The sequence below is a fragment of the Rousettus aegyptiacus genome, unplaced genomic scaffold (assembly GCF_014176215.1).
Source record: "Rousettus aegyptiacus isolate mRouAeg1 unplaced genomic scaffold, mRouAeg1.p scaffold_m13_p_8, whole genome shotgun sequence".
Classification (NCBI taxonomy): Eukaryota; Metazoa; Chordata; class Mammalia; order Chiroptera; family Pteropodidae; genus Rousettus; species Rousettus aegyptiacus.
In genome coordinates this window covers 56,650,845-56,671,593 of record NW_023416311.1, presented here as the reverse complement: position 1 = coordinate 56,671,593, position 20,749 = coordinate 56,650,845, and the positions used below count along the sequence as shown (strand labels likewise).

General features: G+C 36.5%; 1 pseudogene; it reads left to right on the top strand.

The window, feature by feature from the left end:
• Positions 1–10,348: 10,348 nt before the first annotated feature.
• LOC118607341 lies at positions 10,349–10,467 on the top strand (annotated as a pseudogene).
• Positions 10,468–20,749: the final 10,282 nt, after the last annotated feature.

The window sequence follows — 20,749 nt, the reverse complement described above, 5'->3', positions numbered from 1 at the left end:
ACAGTGTGATTTGACAAACTGTGATCTAGGCATAGCTGAGAAGGCATAACTAAATTCGCAGAAGCCCAAATTTACAGACATTTACAATGTTAGTTTAAGAACTTCGAGATCTTTTTTTGCAGAAGACTTGTTGTTCTCTTGAAGAAGAATATACCAATCAGGTTTTTGTGCAGATTCTCTGGTTTCACACAGTTTAGAAAAGAATCTTACCCAGAGATGAGTGGCTGAGAAAGTTCTTGAAAGCTTTACTTACCACAAACCAAATTGTATTCAGCAGGTAGAAATTAACACATGGCTAGATACAACCTAGGATCACAAAACACACATGGAAGCCACAAGAGGCTGGAATATAGTGCTGCCCTATAATTATGTGGCTTTTTTCAACAGTCACTGTAAGCTTCTGTGGCTTCCATTAAAATACCACTAAGGGTAATTGGCAGGATTTTTCTGGTCCGTACCCATTCTCCCTCGCCCATTCCTGCTGGGCACAACACCCTCCCACGATCTCTGATCTGAGACTAGAAAATGCCCCATAGTCTGTCATAGTATTTTCTAGGTGGTTTACCAAATTTTCTACATGGTCAAAGAAAAAGGACTAGTGGTGACTTGATATCTCCCACGATTTGAGTCACAGCTTTCAGTCATCATCTTTAGGGCTGGTGTGTGCCCACATAAGGGAGATAGTAGAGGAAATTCTGAGAAAACCAGAGTAGGAACTAGAGCTGTCTTTATGCCTCCTGCAATTTCTAGCCTTAAATAAAACAATTCAAAACAAAACAAAAGAATGGCTTCTTCCTGTACGTCTGATACTCTGTGTTGAATTATGTAGTCATCATTTTTACCTAGTGTAGTGGTTCAAAGAATTGGCTTTGGAATCGGACAGCTCTACTTCTCAGCCAAATGGCTTTGAGTAAGTAATTTAATATTTTCTTACTTCAGTCTCCTCATCCATAAAACATGGATAATAATGGCTAATATTATAAAGGGGCTTGAGATGAGGCATATACGTATTTAACAGAATGCTAAATATATAATTAATATATGATGCTTGTCATATATTAATTATTTGATTAATGTTAACAGCATTGTTAGCAATGTTGTTGTAGCAATTTCAGTAGCTAGTTTCCTTATTTGGTAATAGAGAATATTGACGCTGGGGAAGATTAAGTGGCTGGCAAGCCGGAATTCCAACCCAGGAACTGCCTGCAAAACACATGCTGTTTCCACTACCTTTCAGTATTTCCCACCTTGGGAAATAGAGTCAGAGCAGTTCAGAAGGACATCCTCACAAATCTACTAAGGTAGTCTAACCACTCCATGCAAGGATCTCAAAACACGAGGCCAGGCATAGAAATATATTCTTTTATCCTCAGCAACACTATTACAGCTTCTCTCGTGGTGAGTAGTCCTGTGTTTGTCTCAATCCCACAGTAATAATGCTCACCGGGACACTTTCGAATGAATTTCTCAGCACCAAGGGCAGAAGAGAGCAAAAGTGATCATTCGTTTTTCCTTTCTTTCTTTCAGTGGAAAATCCATGACCTCTGTGACCCTCAACCCAAAGCCATAGCCCAAGGCTTGGTATAGCTAAGGGTGGAGGGTTGTGGGGAGGGCTGATAATGTTAGAGAAAGCCAACTAAGAGCACAAACAAAAGCCAGTAAACAGTGAAAGAAGCTTAGAAGGGGGAAGAAGGAGGGGGGCCTGGAAGCAGAGAACAAGACACAGAAAAAGGACTTGGAGGAAGACTGAATAAATTGTTTGCTTGTGCTGTTTAGCAAAATCAGCTAAACTTGGCTTTCAAAAAGTTTCACACAAAATCATTTTCACTGATTATTTTTTGGCACAAGAAATTTTGTAAAATTTGGAAATTCACAAAGTGACACAATTTGCTAAAAATGCCATTCAACATAATTTGATATAAACTACAGAAATCTTATTATAATTCATTAGAAAAACTTAAAAATGTGATAGTGTCCTGAAAACTTGGATTGTTTCCACAAGAATCACTGGCAGCTAAAAACCAGCATAAGAACCAAAATGCTCAGTCTATCTATTCACAGGCAAATGTCATGTGTCTTTTATGTGGTTAGCTTCACTTTAATATCCTGGAGCTATTTTGTAGCCATTTTTAGTCTTTCATTTTATTTTTTCCCAGAAGTCAAATCCTTCAGTCCTTATACACATAGGCAATTCTATATAAAATCCATATGACCCATTTATCAGCAAGGAAGCCATGCTTATTGTTACAACTGAATTCTGAAGATCTGAGTCTAGATTCTACTGCCCCATTGTTATAACTGGCCTAGGCCGTGTGTGTGTGTGTGTGCGTGCACGTGCACGCGTGTGCATGTGCGTGTGTGTGTTTGTGTGTTTGTGTGTTCTGAATAGGATAAAAGTGGTTAGCTTCCTAACAGAATCCAGTGCTCCTGATATAAATCTGGGAGGCACATGCTATACAATGAAAACAATCCTAAACCAACATCAGACAGACTAGAAAGCTACTGTCTCATTGAAGGAAAGGATTTTGTCTTGACCACCTAAGCAAATATCTTAGCAGATACTAAGTGCTCAGTAAGTGACAGGAAAGAACAGAGGAGAGTAGGAAGGAGAGAAAATGAAAGGGATAAAGAAAGGAAGATTCAGTTCAAATTTGAAGACACAGTAAAGTGAACTTGGACAAATCACAAACTTTTTAAAACCTGTTTCCTTGTGTATGAATGTGAGTAACACCTAACACCAACATTATTAATAGTCAAGGCATTGCAGTTTATCAGAGGTTTTTGAATACATTGTTATTAAATCGTCATATTAATTTTGTTGTTATTCCTATCATCATTGTATAAGACCATATAATAATAAAAAACAATTTATCTTTTCCCAACATTCCCAAGCACTCTTTTGATAGCTCTCCCAGGCATATCCATGCTTTGCAGCTCCATGTTCTCAATCTTCCAACTCCCACCTACCAGGTTTCCTGTCAGGTGGGCTCCTTTCTAAATCTCGTTTTCTAGAATCCTCTTAGACTTCTTCTCACTTAGATAAAAAACATTGATTTAAGGTATCCATTCTTTAGTCACCTGATTTACACTTGATAATCTGACAAATTGATATCAAGGTGATTGAAAATGTGTATTAGCTCTTGATATCCATTGCCACTCCCTGAATTATCAGACTGAAAAGAATAAAACTACATTTCTCAGGCTCCCTTGCAACTGGAGTTCCAGGTGCATCCTGGACTTGGCCAAAAGGGTGTTATGTGTGACAAATTTGAAACACAGTAGAGGCTACCTTCCTGTGGCAGTTGCACTTGACAAACAAGCTCTAATAGTCACACATGCTGCCTGTGGCTGGGGTCTGATTTCTCCTCACAGCTCATCAGGGTCTGGGGTGAGAGGCGGCCAGGGCGGAAGCCATGGGAGCTTGGGCTTCAGTGCCTCTCTAACTGCTCGACTGCAGTGGCAGTGGGACAACCAGAAGGCAGAACTCAGGGCAGCTCCCTGACTTCCAGCTCTCCCACTGGTTTTGTGAACTCATAATCCCCTGTATTAAATTCCTTTCTGCTTACATCCAGAGCAGCTTCTCTTTTCAGCACTGACCTCTGACTGATGCAGTAGTTAATGATTAATACAGGTTCCAGTTAATCATTCCATCCTCCCTACTCTCTTATTATTGTGTTTATAACTACATACACATTTCGCTTGCTGTTTTAATGCTTTATTTACAGATTTATGTCTTCTACTCTATTATTTTTCTTCACTCGAATATCAAACTTTACCCTATGACCAAACCGTGAACTTTTAGTAAAGATTCAACGTCTGTCGTGTTTCTATGCCTGGTGCCAGTGTCAATGCATAGTGCATAGTAGGCAACTCAATAACACTGGAGAATACGGGTGCACCCCTCCACCTCTACAGGAAGGGCTGGCCCCACATATAAATGCTTGAGTTATTTGCATTTATAACTTATGTGGTTAGCTTCGCTTTAATATCCTGGAGCTATTTATGCTCTAAGAAGAAAAGAGAACCTTTAAAAAAATCTATTTCCCTATCTAATCTATCTATCCTCACCCATGGATGTGTGCACAGGCAAAATAACATGAAACACCAGTGCAATTATCTATATGATTCTGTGTTTAAAACAACTCCCTTAAGTAAAAAGACTAACAAACTGGGAGAAAATTTTTGCTATTTATTGTATTTACAATACAGAGAAAGAACTAAACTCCCTAATCTATATAGAAATCATAGAATTCAAAAAGAAAAAAAAAACCCTATTAGAAAAATGAGTAATAGTTCACAGAAAAGGAAATACAAGTGACTCATAAACATATGAAAAGATGTTCAAATCACTCCTACATAGAGAAAAATGCAAATTAAAACTACATCAAGATACCATATTTCACTATCAGGTTGGTAAAAATCCAAAAATTTGACAACCCCTATGGTTGGCAAGATATAGAGAAACGGGAACAGTGATTCATTGCTGGTGGGAGTGTAAATAGGTATAATCATTCTGGAAGGCAATTTGGCAATATTTATTGAAATTACAAATGCATATACTCTTTGACTCAGCAGTTCCAATTCTGGGATTTTATTCTACAGATAAATTCACACATGGGCAAAATCATGAATGTACAGGGTTATTTGCTGCAGTAGTTCTTGTAATAGCAAAAGACTGGAATAATCTAAAAGTTCATCAATAGAGAACTGTTTAAATAAGTCATGGCACATCTAAATAACGGGATACTATTCAGCCAAAATTTCATACAGCAAAGTTCCATAGTACCGACACGTATATGTAAGATACATTAAGCAAGGACAGGAGAGAGGATTCAAATAGTATAGTATGCTACATTTGTTTAAAAAGTGGGGGAAAAAGTGGGTGTTAGCGTTTTCTTATATAAACAATTTTTTTAAATATTTGGATGTCTACACAAGAAACTAATAACAGAAATTATCTATTCTGGTGTAGGGGTAGAAAGCAGCAGATGGGGGACTGAGGATAGGGAAGCTTTCGCTATGTTTAATTTTAATCTTATTAAATTTTAAACCAAATGCAGCTATTACTTAGTCAAAAAATAAATATTAAAATATAACTATTAAGAAAAAGGAGGGTATTTCAGTCTTATTTATCTGGCTTGGTCAAATCCTAGTATTTGGAGGCGCAACTCTCTGCCATCTCCAGAAGTTTGTAAGCCAGGAAAGGGAGTCTACAAAGTTTTAAGAATAAAGAGATTGCCCACTGAGAACTATTTTTTTTAATTTATTGGAAGTATATTGACATCACAGTAGGTTAGAGTCAGGGAAAATACCAGGAAGTCTTTTCCTACTTAGAAACATTCCCATATTAATTTCGTATTGATTTGGTTTAATAATCTGCTTTTTCGAAATGCGAATACAGGGGACATTTCATACAAGTATCTTGAAACTTGATGTGCATCATTTAATTCGATAATCTCTTAAAGAATAATCCGTATCTGCTGAGGGGTGGGTGTTTTCAACTAAAGGAAAGAGAAGGGGGTTAGGGTGAAGATCCAAGCCTGTAGAAAGGGAAGAACTGTGTGAAAGTAGCAGTGGGCAGACAGCCAGCAGACAGAGGACAGAGGGGAACGGGTAGGACTGGGAGAGAGAAAGGGCTAGAGAAAGAGAGGTGAGAGGATGACTAATCAAAAGCCTGTTTCACTTGTGCCTGGGAACTTGCTGCTGGTGGCAACCACCTGTTTTCCAAAGATAATCAGTGTTCCTGGTGCCTCATACATAAATCCTACTTTGCAAATGCTCGAGATCGTTGCAGAACCTTTGCTTTGTTGATCCAAAAGGGAGCTAGTGCCTATTTAGCTTTATGGGTTTTTCTTTCCTTTTTTTTTTTTTTTAATACAAAAAGCTGTAAATATTTAATGTATATAACTTGATGAATTTGAAGATAAGTATATGCTTGTTAAATTATCTCTACATTTTATGCCATAAAATTAGTCATCACCTCCAAAAGTTTCCTCTGTCTTACTCTTTTTCTTTTTCTTTTTTTTTCCTAGATAAGAACATTTAACATAAGATCTACTCTCTTAGAAAATTTTTACATAAACGGAACAGTATTGTTAACTACATGCACTATACTATACAGTAGTTCTCTAGGATTAATTCATTTGCATAACTGAAATTTTGTACCCTTTGATTAACATCTCCCCCACACCCAGCCCCTGGCAACCACCATTCTACACTCTGCTTTTTTGAGTTTGACTATTTTGGATGTTTCATATAAGGAGGCTCATAGGTTTCTAATATTTATACTATATTTCATACAGAATTATTTTGTGATTTCCCCCCCTTAAACTCTAGAATAAAATTGATAGCTATTTAAAGAGTTGAGAATTAGGTGAGGTTTTCCATCATGAAAAACATGTATTTTGGGTTAGGTTTGTTATCACATAGGATGTACGTGTACATAAACATCATTTCTGAACCAGCTGGTTCACTTGAAAGCCAGTTTCAAACTGTTCAATACTCCCATTAATAGAAATTGCTTACATTGTGACATCTGATAAATAAAACCAAAGATAGTAAATAAAATAAGTTAAATCAACTATACTATAACCATCTTAAGAACATCATGTCTTTCCCTTGTATTCTGAAAAAGTCATTGTACCTATGTTATCCAAACCGATAGCCATGTGGGATTAAACTTCCATTTAAATGCTTTAAGAATAAGTTGTCAACTGTGGTGAACAGCACAGGTTTCTTTATACTGCTCCAGCAGGTGTGCATGTTCAGCCTGCAGTAAAGAATATACAGTACTGGAAGGGCTGCAGCTCTACTTGGAGCAGTCACCAAAGTTCTTCATGTGTGTTTCGGCACAAATTTTATCATAACTTCGAAGTGTTTCATATTCTCGAAACTCTGTAGTGCATGTGCTATGCATATAGAAATACTTTTCCCACTGGTTAAGATGATATGATGCAGTCATGTGGGAAATGCTTTTACATTCATTTTTGCCAGCTTCCCATAATACTGTTGTTATACAAATATATGTGGTACGGACTACAGTGGGGCTGGTTGGATGCCTGGCTGAGAAACAGGAGGTGTGTATGAAAACAGAGAGCTCTGATTCATAGACTCCTAACATGTTAGAGATGGGGGGGACTTCAAGATTATAGAGACTAAACCCAATTTTTGCCTACGAGGAAACTAAGTTAATAATTATATTCACATATGCTATTTATCTTTAAAGCACTATCTTTAATCAAATCACCCAGCTAAGCGGGGTCTGTTTAAAAAAAAAAAAAAAACTAGCTATAGGGAAGTTAAAAAAACGAACAAGAAATGGGTATTCCACAAGAGGGGAGGAATAAAGGGTTTTGGCAACAGGGAGATATCCACCAAATTGTAGATTTGGTAGTGAGCACACTCACCTATTTTCAGGAACAGAGAAACTATGGAATGACCGTTGCCCTAGAGGCAGGCAATGAACAGGTAAAGCTGCCTCTGGAACTGAGGTCACGTGGTCCCATTTAGGCCAGGAGTTTCACTCAGGGATACTAACACTGACCTTCTCTGTGGGCCACCCACCCTCAGTGTTTGCCTCCATGCAGGCTTCAGCCAGGCTGCCTTGTCCGTACTGTATTCTATGTAGGATGGTCATGAAGAATGGTTGCTTCCACTGCTGATTCTTGAATAGATGTGTATGAATGAGAATTCTCAGCTTAGGTCCTCAAAGCAATAACTTTCTTCCTTGCAAGATTTTTCTAAAAATAAAGGTTTTATAAAGGAAAACTTTTAGCATAAAATATTACCCTCAAAATTTATGTATTTTAAAACCAGCCTATCAAAGAGGGGTTTTAATAGATCTGAATATATAATTTGGATTCAAGCCCTCAATATTGAAATGATGTTCTTCCATTTTAGTTCACCTAAGGAACTTTCTCCGTACTGATATACTATGAACACATTGTTCCTTTATAGCTACTTTTTGGGGGGTGGGGCACTAATATGTTAAAAAGAGCAAATCACTCAGCCTTTGTGTATCATGATGTGTTGTAGGGAAGAAAGGATTCTATTTTCCAGACTGAACTCTGCTTTTAACTTGCTTTGTGATGTTGGCCAAATAAACTCACCTCTCTGAACCTTAAATGTCTAAAATATAAAATAAAGGATAGGCTAAATGATCTCTAATGTAGTCTGTAGTTTAAAGACTCTGATGTACTTTGGAGCCAATTCTATAAACATTTTATAAAGTTATCACTGTGATTACTATTTTCATTATTTCAGGTTGAAATCTGAAACCTAGTTGTAGGGATCACACTCAAACATTTCAACTTGGCAGCGTTCAGCTAGCCTTTAGCGGTTTATCTGGATGGGCACACATGATGGTTAAGATGTCTGAAGAAGTACACAAAGTATTCTGTGGTTGACTTTGATAAGACAAAATGCTTTCTGCAGGGTGTGATTCGGATGAGCACACCAGGACACTCAGCCAAACTCATCTGAACTATCCAAACCCCTTGATTCTGCAAACTGGGTTGCAGATCTTTCAAGAACAGGCTTTCTCACAAAATTGCTGGCACTTTCTCTTCCAATCCCAGCCAGAAAAACAGTAAGCACAGCCTTTCTCATATCATTTTGGCATTTCTGGTCTTGGTCCAGGCTGGAAAATTGAAGTGCAAAAGCACTTAACTGAACATTTTAGAAGGTAAAGAAATGTTCAGTTCAAGTTTAGCTCTCAAATGGACAACGGGTTATTCTTTTATTCACTCCATCAGAACCCTAGATGGCAAAGAAATGTCATGATTTTCCCTCTGCTTTCAAAGTCATCTACTCTAAGTTCCATGTTAGAATCAGACAAAGCTCCTTATGTGCCTCTGTAAAGAGCTATGCCAGGCTACTGGCTTGCATTAGAATGTTGACTGGTATTCTCAATTCAGGTATCTCTACTTCAAGCCTGGAGTGAATAAATCATTGAACTTTCATTAGGAAAACATAAATGAGTAGTGTTTTGAAATAAAATATATTTAACTCACTAAAGTTAACATGAGCATAAATATATGCAATTTATCAATAATATATGCTTGCTTTTATCTATCCTTTGTCACTCCCATATTAGCAGAAGTCTTAGTCAGATCTGCGTCATGTCTGCCTTGATTCTAGTTTTGGTCTGCCTCTATTCTCATTTTGTTCTCTACTATGCACATATGCAACTCTCACAAGTTTGGCACCAGTGATGGCCCCCACTGTTTGATAAAAGGCTAGAAATTTAATTTTATAGAGGTAATATGCTAATTTGGAAAACTTCTATTTCCAATAATGACATTGTTCAAATCGTTATCTTCAAAATATAACCATTAACTATAATTTGACATCTAGCAATTTATTTTGCTATTTATTAATTTTCAAGTTTACATGACTCTGTTCCAGAGTAAATGCCCATTACAAAATACCTGCTTCAATATTTCTAAGATAAAAAAACTTCATGACTTTAGGATAGGTAATGATTTCTCTAATGGATGCAAAAATCAATATTCATAAAAGAAAAAATTAATAAACTAGACTCTTCAAAAGATGCCATTAAGAAATGGAGAGGCAAGCCACAGACTGGGGAAAAAAATTCACAAAACATGTATCTGACAAAATACTTGTATCCAGAGTACATAAATAATTTTTACAACTTAGAGTCACAATTAAAAATGGACAAAGAATTTTGAAAGACACTTCTCAAAATAAGATATATAAATGGCTAATAAGCATGTAAATATGTTTTCAACATCATTAATCATCGGCAAACTGCAAATTAAAATCACAGTGAGAAACCACTATCTTCACTAGAATGGCTAAAATTAAAATGACCAACAGTACCAAATGCTGGTGACAATATGGAGAAACTGGAACTCACATATTGGTAATGAGAATGTATAATGGTGCCTCTTTGGAAAATAGTTTGACAGTTTCTTATAAGGTTAAATGTGTGCCTACAACTCAATAATCCTATTCTAAGGTAATTATCCAAGAGCAATGAAAACATATGCCCATGTAAACAATTGCACTTGAAAGTTCATAGCTATTTTATCCATAATAGTCAAAAACTGTTGGTTAAACAATTCATCTATAGTAATAGAATGCAAAGTAGAACTTTTCTGGAGCCTGGGGTTGGGGGTGAGAAAGCCAGGAAGGTACAGCAGGGAGTCTGACTAATAAAATACATTTGGAAATTTGGGGGTGATGAAAAAGTTCTATGTCTTGATTTTGATGATGGCTTATAGGTATATATATCAAAGTATGTTAAATTCTATGCTTAAAATGGGTATATTTATCATATGTCAATTATACTTCAATAACATGATTTAAAAGATTGCTGTGAACAGTCTATGGCCATACCATTCTGAACAAGTCTGATCCCATCTGATCTTGGAAGCTAAGGAGGGTCGGACCTGGTTTGTACTTGGATGGGAGACCACCTAGGAAGACCAGGTGCTGTAGATATAAATTAATTAATTAATTAATTAATAAACAAACAAACAAATAAATAAGGGATTGTAAGCTGACAAGTTCCTTGCAATCTGTGAGATCAACCAAGGGTTGCCATACCTAAGAAAGAAAGAAAGAAAGAAAGAAAGAAAGAAAGAAAGAGAAAGAAAAAGATTTCTGTGAACAGACCCCAAAGTCTACCACATGTAAATTTCAAAAGGTTTTAGGGCTCACCTCACTTTCCACTTTCAGTAAGAATAGTAAGGCTTCCAATACATGCTACAGAGAATATTTTCGTCCTATTACTTTAAAGTCCTTTGCCACATAATTGTTTCCTGTTAGATATCTTTTTTCAGACACTGCAGCAGCTAGAGTTAAAAACTATAGATATTTTACCCTGCTTCAACCCAGTTACATGTGAATCATGTGTGTTATGAGGTATAGGAACTTAAGCAACTTAACATCTTTGATCCTCAATTTCTTCATCTGTAAAATTGGAATAATAATACTTAGCTGACATCATCAATGTCTATTCTTCTAACACTATATTAAGCATAGAGAATTTTATTAAAAAATTTAACAACTGTCATGATTATTTAATACTTGCACTATTGATAAGTTTCAGGTACCCACATTGCCCCTCCAAGAGCTTCCTTCCAAGCAGTGATCACATTAGATAAGGCAAGCAAGGCTCACAAACATTTAATTTATAATTTACACTTACCTCAAACTCAGAAGCCTATATTACATGTATTCAGCTCTCAAAATGTGTCTGAACACCCAGTCAAATCTTTTTATAAAAAATACAAATTCCTTTCTTTACAATCTCATCATTTATTGCTTCACAAACTTTCCCCCAGACTTTCTTCCAAGATAAAGCTGGCTAGACCATTGTTTTGCACATATTTTTTTAAATTGTGATAAAAATACACATAACATAAAATTTACCATCTGTATTAGTTTTCTAGGGCTGCCGTAACAAATACCATAGACTGGGTGGCTTAAACAACAGAAATTTATTTTCTCACAGTTGTGGAGGTGGGTAAGTCCAAGATCAAGAAGTCAGCAGATTCGGGTTCTCCTGAGGCCTTTCCCTTGGCTTGCCGATGGCTGCTTCCACACTGTTTCTTCATATGGTCTTTTCTCCAGGAGAACTATAAGATCCTGGGCTTTAAAAGGTTGGGGTGGGGGGGGGCAGTGAGAGTTAGTTATAAGGAGCCAGGAAAAGCCTCTCCAATATAAATCAGATTTCCTTTATTTCTCTCTTGGTCCTTAAAGACTAATGTCTGAGCTCTGTCACTCTGTCAGTCTGATGTTCAGCCTCTTACTGAATTTTAAAGGCTATTCATTGAAATGTGGTGGCTGCAAGATCATTTCTGCTATGGATCTACTTTAAAACTGTAAGATGAAAATGGTTTTGTTTTGGATCCTGGAGAAGCAATGGTGAACAAAATAAAACTCTCACTTTAAGAAATGTGTAACCATTCAGGGAAGAGAGGCAAATAGAGAGGCAGTGACCATACAGTGTGATGTCTACCTCCAGAAATGTACATGCAGGGTGCTGCAGAAAAAAACATAGAAGGGGCACCTAATCAGATACAGAGGTTCAGGGAAGGATTTGCAGGAAAAAAAAAAATGCCTAATTAGGTGAGAAGTAATAGTCATGGTCACTAATACTGATGTTTACTATAGGACCCAGGCATCACTCTAAGTCCTACTCATTTAATCTTCGTGATAACCCTGAAAAGTACACACTATTACTAACATCATCATCATCATCATCATCATCACCACCACCACCATTGAGGTCCAGAAAAGTTAAGGACTGGGAAATGAGAAGCCAGAATTCTGATCCAGATAGTCTCATTTTAGAGCCTGTGTTCTTAACACACACAAAAAGCCTCCCTGAAGAGAAAAAAAGGGACTCACAGGAGGAAAGACCCAGAGGGAAGAGAAAAAGCATGTTCAATTTGAGAAGTTGAAATCAGAAGTTCCACAAGTCTCAGCAAAGAGCACAAATGTAATAGGAAGGAGAAATGAGGAGCCTGGAGAAGCAGCCAGGGGTCAAACAGTGAAGGGCCTTGCAAACCTCATTAAGGAGACTGGACTTAACCTGAGGGCACCGGGGAACCATTAAAGAGATTCACCGGGGAATGATAAGGCCATATTCACACTCTAGAAAATCACTCTAAGTGGTCTGAAAAATGGATTGAAGGAAAGCAAGACCTGAGGAAGGTCCATTAGGACATTTTTGCATTAATCTATAAGAAAGATAACAGTAATCCAAATAAGGGGTGATGGTGATGAGAGGTGGGCAGAATGGAGAGATGTTTAAGAAGGAGAACTGATAGAAGAGGGTGGTTAATTGGCTGCCAGCACTGAGAGAGAAGGCAGAATTAGGATGAGTCTGCTCTATCTCTTGGCTACAGGATGAATCATGGTGCCATCTGAGGAGAACGCAAACAGGGCGGAGTGGAGGGACTGCAGCTCCAGAGTTCAGTTAGCAGCATGCTGATTCTGAGTGGCCCCAGGACCAAGAGCAGCAGAACCCAATAGATCTTCACATCCCAACATCAGGAGTGAGAGCTAGACTAGAGATGTTGACATGAGATTATCAATCTGCATGATTCTTCTTGGAAACCAAAGTTGTGAGTGGGCACACCCAAGGAGAGTGAGTGTGGTGAGAGAAGAGGACCTAAAGCTGGACACAGGTAGCATCATCATTTAAGGGCACTAAAGAGACGGGAGCTCACAAAAAAAGCTGAGAAGCTACTGCCAGAAAGGTAGCTAGAAAAGTCACAGAACAGAGTCCCAGAAGCCCAGGGAAGAGAGCGCAGGGGAAAGATCTGAGACACTTTTTTTGTGGGAACCATCACAATGAGCTGTAATCTCCTTCCATTTCAGTAAAGAGACTTTCTCATGTTCAGAATTCATAGAGATCCACAGGTTTAAAATGTTTTAAGTTATTATATGAATTACATTTGTGGGGCAATTTAAGAGAGTATTTGGCTCTAGGAAGATGCTTCTGTTTCCTTAGGGTGTACGTGTCAGCCTTTGTTAATAAGAACTTTAACTCTTCTATGTTGCCAGAGGAGTTAAACTAAAAAAATCATAAATCAGTTTTAGACTTTCTATTTTCATGGTCGCATTTAATTTCAATAACATGAGAGAAATGATCTGTTGCATCTTTCAAATAGATATAGTGTTATTCATATGAGACTAAAGAAAAAATATTAATGATATTTTATATGGATTTTAGACTTTTTCATTTTATCATCAGTGTTTTTGTATGTTTCAGTCCCAAAGGATGACTAATTAGGTTTAGTTATGTACATCAAATCTTTGATGCTTTCAAATCTTTTTAAAAATGGAGCAGAGGCACTGTAGAATCTGGTTGACAATTCTGCCATTCAGTTACTGAACGTTAAGACTTTCTGTTGAGGTGTATTCTACACTAAAAATAGAAATATCGAACTACATCAACTACACACATTCATTCTCAACTACCATCGAATAACCCTACGACTTTAATGGAGAAGGAAGAGAGATAATAAATACCTCACCTTTTAATTATTAGAAAGATTTTTTATTTTAAAAAATACTTATATTTTATAAGTTACAGAGCATAAAAATAATTTTATCCAGATAGAGCATATCAAGAGAGTTCAGTATAAACTTATTAATCTGTCAAAATATGTTGAAAACTTGGAAATGGGTTGTGAGAAAAGCATTTTCAATAGTTTATGGCAATTTGCTGTTACATCCCAAGCTGTCTTTACAAGAATCAAGAAGGGATGTGGGAAAACAGAAGAAAGATAGAAGATGTGGCTGACCTTTTTTCTTCTTCTACTATTATTTATACTCTAACTCACTCTTCTCTGTCAAAGGTATATATTTTGGCTGACTTAACTGCCATCCTTTTCAATGATATCTAATCTATTGTCATGAACAGTAAACAATTGCAAACAGCAAAATGGGAAAGTTGAGATGGACCAGAGACTGTACAACTCAGTGAAACCACAGGGATGTCTTATGAAATAGACATTTTCATGCAACAAAGGAAAAATACTATAAGAAGGTGGAATATTACTTAGTCAAGTTATAAGGAACAATTATGTTTGCTATCACCTTAAACCTCTTTCAGTCAAGTGTTTACATTTATGAAACTTTCTGTAATAAAATCACAACGCTTTTCCTTCAGTCCTCTACTTCTTGATCTTCCTTCACTCTGACTTTTCTCTTTCAGACTATGCCTTCTTTTAGCCCTAATCTTCCTGTGACAGCAGCTTATAAATTTCAACCTCTCTCCATTCAGATTTTCCACCCACCCTGCCATGGACACCTCACTCACTGATCCTTGGGATTGCAGATTTGACCTGGCATAACCTTGAGGCAACCTTCCATGATTGACAGCAGTTGTATTCACAATATTGTTTTTCAGGGACAATAAAAGACCACAAGATTTGCAATGGCAACTGCCAAGGAATTTTATGTAAAGAATCGTGGGTTATAGGATATTTCTTGACTTATAGAAGAACCAAAATTCAGGCAGGTCATTCCTAATAGAGATAAGCCACACAGCATTCTGTGACCTTTCTGGGTTTTGTGGTTTTGGTTTGTTTTGTTTGTTTTTTCTTTTCTGCCTCTTCCAATCTGACTGGTATTGTTTACCAGTAGTAAGGAGGTTGTGGAGGTATGGACAGTCTTAATCCCACTCCCTTCTCTCCTCTATCCAAACTTTCTGTTCCCTCTTCTGTCCTTTTACCCTCATCTTTCCAAATCTTTCTTTCACCCTAGTTTTCCTTTACCATCTCCCACCTCTACCCAGATACCAAAAGGCAGGGGACAAGGTCAGAGTAAGAAGATTCGATTAAACTTGGTGGGGCCACTATTTTGGTTCCTACACACATAGAGACACATACCTTAATTTGAAAAGCTAAAATCATAATTTCACATAGAAAAAAATTTACCTCTTTCTGGCATTTTAATCAGAACAACAATCACTGAAATACAACCTTTTTTAGACTCTATCATTAACATTGCCAGCAATATCAATTTAGCTTTAAATATGACTAAACATTACAATCAATCCCATGTGTTTTCAAATACTCTGTTGACAGAATACTGCTGGCCTTTTTGGTAATGCAAAGAGCAGAGACTACATCTGGGTAGGTACAAATATTTTAGGTTATTCTTTTGAAATAAACCTTTGATTGAAAGCTCTAATTCTGATTGTATATATGCTTTAAACTCTAATGTTGACATAAATTTTTAGACTGCTGTTTGACTAAACTCATAGGCTCTTACAGGTTTTTTTTTTCTTTTAAATTCAAAGGATCTTATAGAGTCTACAAAAAAATGTCCTTCTCTGTAAAATCAGGAATACCAATGATCTCATCCTTAAACTGAAAGAATGGCTCCTGCCCAGTGACTAATGGAACTCTGAATTAGGAACTAAGTTCTCCGAGAGGCACTAGTTTGTATTAACAAGGCAAAATGCCAAAGTGAGCGGTAACACTGTATTTTCTCAGCACCAAAATGTATTTCTGCTTTGTTCTTATCACAATCAAGAAAAACAAAATTATTTTTATTTTTATGTATGTCTTAAGATTTTTCTCTTCAAATTCTAATTGCCCTCTTTCAGGTATTTGTTGTTTTATCTACCAAGTAAAAATGAAAAAGAGAGAACAGAGACACATATCAAGACAAAAATCTTTCTGGAGGGATGTGAAATAGCTCACTTGATTTCAAAAATTTCTTCCATTTTCTTTTCTCCTTCTCAGCATCACATAAGGATCCTCCATGTTGTCCCTCTTATTGGTAAAGCACAAGTGTGGCTTGGAAAGAGGGGACTGTGTGGTTGCCAAGGTGACCCTAAGGACCAGTTATTGCGCATACGGTTCTGCAAATGGAAGTTCCTAAGTAAGACCCAATGACAGGAAAGAAAATTTGCAAACTCACCCAGGGCAAAGCTGGTGTAAAATCACAGGTAAATGTTCAGAATTAACCACTTCCTGTTACTCTTAAGGCCCAAAAATGACTCCGTGAAAAGAATTTTCAATTTTTGTATAATCGTGTTCAGTGATCTCTCTCTTCCCCTTAAAGGAAAGAATACACTCATAGCTAAAAAGGAAAGAATATTCTTTGCTTTTAATGGGCATTCATAACAGATTTGATTAATATATGCAGGAGACTATGTAGATGCTTTACTACAAGCGGGTTTAAAAGTTCGCATTTTAATTATTGAAGGATTGGAATAAGCAACAAGTTAGCCTGGGGCTCAAGACTTGCCACTTCACATCGGTGAGTCCAAGACTGACTTGCAATATCTTCTATTAATATTTGACTGTTTCTACAACTTTAAGTATCCACAGATACCAGATTTTTAAGCCTCCATTGGGATAATCACTAGCTGGAAATATCAGAGCAAAAGAAATGTGAGATTACTACCATGCAATGGACAAACTGGGCCCCATGTTCTCTTGAAAGAACAACATTTTGCTTAATGCTTTTTCTGGAATTTTGTGCAGTCTTGTTCTGATTCTATATTTCACTAAAACAGAAACAAAAATAAATAAAGTATTTACCAATTAGGATATTTTGGGGTTTTTTCACTTTTTATATTTGCCAAGTAGTTTTTCAACTTAAATTGAATGACTGTTTTAATATTACATGGATTAAAAATCATTGCACTTTTTAAACTCAACAAAAGTTTATTAAGCATGCCACAATAAAAAAAAAAACAGTATGTTCAATTGTTATCCAAAGTGGTAAGCATTTTATATTAAATATAAATTGATTGCCAAACATGTGTTTTCAAGGTGTTGCTAGTTACCATTTCTAATTTGACAGTTGCACTTAAGACTAAATAGAAGAGATAACTTCAATTTACCAAGTACTGTCAGATATAATTTGCTTAGTAAATATATTTCAAGGTCCACTTGATAAACTTCATTTACTATAACAACCATAAAAATATTATGAAGACAGTTTAGAATGTTTAGAGAAAGATTACTACCTGGAACTCCCAAATCATACCTGAACCAAAAAAATAGTTGATTCCAAGCCCTCTAGCAACTTCAAAAAGGCCAAAAATTCCTTGTGTTATATCAAGAATTTTCTTATTGACATTCTGTCATATTGTATTCAGAAAAACTAAAACAGAAGAAAATAGCATTAAAGAGTAGAATGAAAATCATTTGACAGATGTTTCTAGTTTTAGTTTGGACAGTTGGCACTAGAAATAAACATTCGTAATCTATCTCATCTTGTTTGACAAATATCAAGATATGTTACTTTAAACACCAAATCCTGGTATGTAGGAATTTTCACAAGTGTGACTAGATCTTTTAGTTTGCATGGGACTGGAAACACATTTGTTCATTTGGTCCACTTCATAGGCAAATTATTGGTAGGCATCAGGTTTACTATCAGGTTTATTGTCATTTAATATCGGTCTTGTCATTGTCTTTTTTGCAATATATTTCCCCATGGACCATATCACCTATCTACACCCAGGTATCTTGGTTTGTAGAAACTACTACCACTTCCCCTCCAGATAACTTCCCAGTGTTTAGTGTATAAACATCTCCCTAAGGTGTCCAGATCCTGAAACCCCCCACACCAGTATGATGAATTATTTGCAATAGAAATGCCTGTCAAATCCTGTCCTCCCTGCTACCGCCACCCCAGGATCGCTCCAGATTCTAATGTTACACTTATGTTTTGATAAATATATTTATGTAAATATTGAAATTACCTTCGAAAGACATGAGGAACACTGGTTATGTCTGTCATCCAAGTTGATCACATATTAATGTTCCATCTGAATATGTCCGATGTCTTTATATCTATATCTGAGCAGTAACCCCTCAAGAGCCTATTTCCAATGCTACTTAATGCCTCTTATATTCGTTTGGGCTACACAGTATAAAGAAAAATGTACACAGTACCATACTGCCACAGTTTAAGTATTTTCATTATCAATAAAAATTATTTCCAGACAGGGATTAAATATAAAACAGGGTTTTCTGGGAGGAAGCACTAACAAATGAAAGATTAGGCCCTCAGAGAACATAAAAAATGGTATGTACATATTTGTCAACATAAAATATAATTATTTTGCACAGATCTCAATCATCTGAACTGTCAAATATATTTTTTAAAATGATTATTAGTGGTACTTTTAGAATAATGGCCAATTCTCTTAATAACCCCTTATTCAGAACTATTGATTTGGAGTTCTTAAGTTTTTTAAAATTACTTCCTTATATACCCATGGGAAATGGCTATTCTTATAACATCTCCAGTACTTCCTAGTTGGCTACAGTCCTATTCTTTATTTTTCTTGTTAGAGACAATTTTTTTTTATTTTATTAATTTCATCGAGATGACATTGATTAATAAAATTAGATAGGTTTCAAGTGTACGATTAATAATAGGTCATATGTATTTTGCATTGTGTGTTCACCAACCACAGTTAAAATACCTTCCATCACTACGCAGTTGCCCCCTTTACGCTCATCTGTCTCCCCCTCCCTCCTTGCCCTCTGGTAACCACTAAGCTGTTGTCCATGCCTATGAGTCTGTCTGCTGAAACAAATTTTTTAAAGGAGTTATTTCATTCATGTTGTCTCCTTCATTTATAAGGGGATTTATTTTTCTCTACAGTATCTCTCAAATTGATACATTTACCTTGTATGGATGTACCTTTTCCCTCTAGCCCTTTTTCTGGAAGCCACTCATTTTTCCATGCTTTTATCTGTACGTCTTAAACAAATATATATATGAAATTTTATCCTTTACGATTCTCCTATACTTTTCTCTTGGATGTAGTTATATAAACTTTCTTTTATGAGAACATATTGAATGTTTTATTTTTATAGTTTGAAAAAAAAGAGGTCCATAGATGGGCTTCGAGAAGTCCAAGAACCCTCCAAACATTTATGCAAAACCTGTGTATGTTCATTTGTGGAGCAAATCCATCCGTTTTGAAAACTCTCAGAGGATTTGAGGAGACAAAAGAACATGAGCTCCCAGTGTGAACAGTCCACAGTACACAAGTACCCCATGGACACTGGCACACTCAGCTACACCAGCCCTGGCTGTTCTGTCCTGTCCTGTCCAGCTGACAACTACATTACCCTCAACTCAGAACTGAGAGAAGGCTGACCCAGAAAGACATCTCTCATACAAACATTGAGGTTTACCAAGCTGCTATTTCCAAGGTGTATCTATTTCACCCAAGTCCTACAGAAACGTGGTCTTTTCATTAACTACAACCAGCCCCAGTTTTGCAGCCAATTACAAATAAAAAGTTATAGAGAGTCATTTCTATGCAGTGACTAGCCTAAGAATTTACTCATGATTATATCCAAGGAATATGCACTACAAGTTCCAACCTGATTTCCACTTGGGTCCTGCCTATGTAGGTCATTCTAAGAAAAGGCAAGGAAACATCTTACTTTGTTGCTTTTTAGCTTTTCCTCTTAAAGATCATCATTTAGTTATGCTAGCACTATAACTTTGGGCCAAATCTTTCTTCTGCCTCCCAAACTCATATATTCAACTCTACAGTCTTTCTCTGTCTGGATGACCACAGGCATCCCTCCTTCTACCCGTACATCCCTGCCTAGCCCCCACTCCACAAGGATAAGGACTCTCGGTCCATGGTAAAGGTCTATAAATGTTTGCTAATGCACAAATAAATGTAACTAATTTAAAACCAGTTTTCTTTATTTAGCCATTACTTACTATTAGGTATTATTTTAAAACATGTAACCTAAATTGTTGATAGAGTAATACATACAAATATAGTCTTGGGGCATTTCTGTTTAATTTCTTGTTCTGTTAATTGTTTTTAATGCTTCTTAAAACAATTTTTACTAAAACCACATATAACGAGAAGAAAATAAGAATATGTCCATAGTTTTTTAAATTTCTTAGCTTGGATCTACTTTATATACTAGGATGTTAAAAGTGAACCATTTTTAGGTTTGGACCAGAAACTATTGATAGCAGATATTCTCAGTTTCCAAAGTACAGTGTTGTACTACTTATGCAAAATAGCAGTATGCATTTTGACTTGCAAATAAGAGGTGACTAAAATCAAGTTTGAGATTAAAGAGGCCATTAAAGAAGATATCTGGAGAAAGGTGTTGGAGTGCTATGACATTTCCTTCCAACCATGGGGGTGGGAGGGAAGAGCTCGCTTTCCCTTCTCCTCCCCTCAAGTCAGTTGAGAGGAACTTGGATTGTCTCCCTGGGAGTTTAGGGACCCAGCAAACTGATAATTGAA